General features: G+C 42.8%; 1 long non-coding RNA gene across 2 annotated transcripts; it reads left to right on the plus strand.

Annotated features, from left to right (window-relative positions):
- The first annotated feature begins 515 nt into the window (after positions 1-515).
- Positions 516-2,203, plus strand: LOC138815690 (uncharacterized). 2 transcript variants are annotated; one of them, XR_011368418.1, is made up of 3 exons: positions 516-775; positions 1,876-1,992; positions 2,085-2,203. It is a non-coding gene; the product is annotated as an uncharacterized lncRNA (long non-coding RNA). The 2 variants fall into 2 exon arrangements; XR_011368417.1 differs by lacking the exon at positions 516-775 and adding an exon at positions 1,605-1,653.
- Positions 2,204-3,815: the final 1,612 nt, after the last annotated feature.

A 3,815-nucleotide genomic window follows, 5' to 3' on the forward strand; every position in this document is an offset into this window, starting at 1 on the left:
TCTGGTGGTCTTTTGGGTAAGGATTTCCAAATTCAGTTTTACATTTGGTGCATTGGCCGGGAATCCCCCCAAAGCCCACCCAGACGCATTAACCAAGGAGTCATGAGAAGCCCGGCAAGTAAGTAGAGGCATTGCCATTCTGAAATCATCTGGTATTTGAGTTCCCTGCAGGTTCTGTATTGGGGTTGGCAAGAGGTCTTGGCGGACGTGCTATAAGACAGCCAACGGGGCCGGTGGGAGTTGTCCCTCAGATCTCCTGGGGGGTAAACTATCCACTAGTGCAGAAGCTTGAGTCTGGCACTTTCTGACTGATAGTTTACAGGGTAGGCTATCCACTAGTGTGGACATTTGGGCCCATTTGTAGTCCAGCACTTTCTGACTGACAGTCTACAATGCACATGCTGTGAACATGTCTTGTCTCAGGGTTCAGTGTTTTGTCTGTGTGTCTTTTGGAATTCTTGGAATGTTTCTCCTCCCAGATTCATCCTGATGCAAGGGCTCAGAGGAGACTGGCTAACACCCCCTTAATATCTGTTTCTCTCTAGCTCCTTCTTTTTTTATGAAACTGCCACTGACCACCTGCAAGTGGCACCAGCAAGATCTTAGCCTCGGGCCTTAGCCCAGGGGGTCTGAGTACGGGGGAGAACCTGTCAGTCTGAGGGGACAGCCACTAGGAACTTCTTTCCCTTGCCCCAAGATGACTGGGAATTCTCCTCTGCCTTGGAAGGCTCCTGGGTCAATGTTTGCAGGAATCTAAAAGAAAAATCCTCCCGAGGTGAGTAGAGGGGGTCCGAGTCCCCTGGTAAGTGAGTGGTGTTGAGATGTTGCCCCATTCACTGAGACCTGATTTCGTCTTTGTGGCCACTTGTCTGTCTTGTTTACTTTGGTGTGTTTTCTGTTCTGTTTTCTGAGGTAGGGAAGTTCTGGGTGAGAGTGGCAGGCTCACTCAGCAAACTCTGGATTCAGCTTGAGAACAGCACAGATTTCTGGGGGCCCATTAGTCCCCAACTCAGCCTTTGGTTGTTGTTTTGTCTAGTTCCGTTTTAGAATTGGTACCAGTTTTAAATGTGAATCCTTGGTTTTTGTGTTTATCAGTGTTTTTGATATTTATTTGAACATCTCTGGGGGAATAAAAGTCTCAGCCTCCGGCTGGGCTTGGTCACAGACCTGCTAAGTCTCCCTCCCCCCTTCTTTTGTTACAGCAGCCAAGAGGAGGGGCATGGACAAGCCTCAGGTGCACCTTCTCCTGATGGAGGCTGCTGGAGAGCTTAGGGTGTAGATAGCAATGAGCCTGGTCTGGACTTTCAGCTGCTCCAGACAGCTTAACAATTTGTAAAGTGCTTTTGTCAAAATTGGGTAAAAATCAGGCCCGTTCAGTTTCAGGTGACCCCCTCACCCAGCCCTCCTCCAACAGAAGGGATTCAAAAGACTGATTAGTGAAATACCTTGCTAAACAAGCAAGCCCTGGATAAATGAAGCTCAACAAAGGTACTTCGTTTAAAAGAAATATTGTCTTAAAATTTTTTTAAAAACTTTAGAAAATCTACGTACAACTGATTTTGATTTTTTGTGTGCTTTAAGATCTGTGTGAGTGTTTTGTATGTGTTTAAGAACATGTTCAAGATCAGAGTTGTCAGCATGCTGTAACAATGGGTGAGTTTAAGTTTAAAATTCAAAAGGTTATGAGGTTTGGACATTACCAAAAATTTTAAGGAATCTTCACATTGTTTTTAACGGCTTTTTAAGCATTCTTTAACTTAAAAATTAGAAAATCTGGTGTTGAGTTCTAATTTTATTCCCTTGTGGTCAGAGAGAATGCAAGGTTTCTGAATTTGGACAAGTTTGCTTTGTGGCCTAAAATGTGGTCTATTTTAGAAAATGTTCCATGTGCTGTTGAGAAAAACGTGTATTCTTGTGGAGAGCTGCGGGAGCCACGACCAAAGACGGCCAGGCAGTAAGGCGTGGCCACAAAAGCAACATTGTAGCTCCTTGGTAAGATGGCGCTGGCTCCCGCCTTCTGTCTTCCCGGTGACAAGTGCTCTCTGTAAAAACAACTCCTTATATGGCTATGACTTGGTTCCTAGTTTGCTTCCGTGTTTGCGACCCTATCGGTATATGCCACGTGGTGCTTCAGGATTTGCCATCCAGGAGACTTATAACCAGAGCGCGGGGGTACAGAGAAGCAGGAAGAAGCGGGCAGAAGAAGCAGGAGAGAAGATGTTGTAAAAGGTCCTGAATAAACCGCATTGAGAAGAATCCCGGGTCGCGTCTTCCTTGCTGGTCGAGGTGGTCGCGACATATTCTTATGCTGCTGGATGAAATTTTTGGCTGATGTCTGTTAAATCTAGTTGATCTTTGCAGTTGTTTAGATCTGCGGTTTCTTTGTTGAGTTTTTGCTGAGTTGATCTATCTAGTTGGGAAAGTGGTGTGTTAAAATCCCCAACAATTAATGTCTTTGGATCTATGTAGGATTTGAAGGAAAGTAGTGTTTCTTGGATAAATTTGGGTGCTCCGTTGTTTGGTGAATAGATATTTAGAATTGTAATATCCTCCTGAAGGAGAGATCCCTCAATTAGTATGTAGTGACATTCTTTGTCTCTTCTCACGAATTTTAATTTGAAGTCTATTTTATCTGATATTAGGATTGCAATTCCTGCCTGTTTATGGGGGCCATATCACCTTGCACCAGAATCAACTCCAAATGGATCAAAGACCTCGAGTCAAAGCAGACACTCTGAAAACATTACAGGATGCAATAGGAGAAACGCTAGGTCTCCTTGGCACAGGCTGAAAAATTTTTAATAGAGAACCAGAAACACAACAAATCAAAGAAAGGTTGGACAAATGAGATTGCATGAAGTTAGAGAGCTTCTGCATGGCAAAGGACATAGCTAGCAAGATCAATAGAAAGCCTATGGATTGGGAGATCTTCACTAGCCATACAATGGACAAGGGTCTCATATCTAATATATACTTAGAACTCAAAAAATTAAATCCCCCGACAACAAATCCTCAAAGAAACAACTACCCAATAACTAAGTGGGCTAAAGACTTAAAGAGAAACTTCTCTGAAGAGGAAAGAAGGATGGCCAATCAACACATGAAGAAATGCTCAACCGCTCTAGCCATAAAAGAAATGCAAATCAAAACAACATTGAGATACCACCTCACTCCAGTTAGAATGGCTGAAATCAAGAACTCTAAAAACAACAGATGCTGGAGGGGATGTGGACAGAAGGGAACCTTACTGCATTGTTGGTGGTCATGTAAAGTTGTTCAACCACTTTGGAAAGTAGTATGGAGGTTCGTCAAAAGACTCCACATAGAGCTCCCATATGACCCAGCAATCACACTTTTGGGCATTTACCCAAAAGTATACAAACAAAACCACCAGCACGACTATGTTTATTGGAGCACTATTAACTATAGCTAAGTTATGGAACCAACCCAGATGCCCCTCAGTAGATGAATGGGTCAAGAAAATGTGGTATATATACACAATGGAATTCTATGACTCCATCAGAAAGAATGACATTGCCCCATTTGTTAGGAAGTTGAAAGACTTGGAAAAAATTATATTAAGTGAAGTAAGCGAAGCCCAAAGAAACATAGGTCCCATGGTTTCCCTTATTTGCAATATCTAGTATATGTCTGAGTCAAGCAGAAAAGGTCAGATCAGGTGATGTTAGGAAAATGAACTCTAAGATATGTATTCAAATGTGTTTTTTTCTTTCATGCATTTGTTTCTAATGCATTTATAAGATTATTTCTTTGTTGCTTTGTATGTCCCCCCCCCACAGTATAACCCCTGCTTT

This window comes from Dipodomys merriami, unplaced genomic scaffold (genome assembly GCF_024711535.1).
Source record: "Dipodomys merriami isolate MVZ:Mamm:240054 unplaced genomic scaffold, mDipMer1.0.p SCAF_66, whole genome shotgun sequence".
Lineage (NCBI taxonomy): Eukaryota > Metazoa > Chordata > Mammalia > Rodentia > Heteromyidae > Dipodomys > Dipodomys merriami.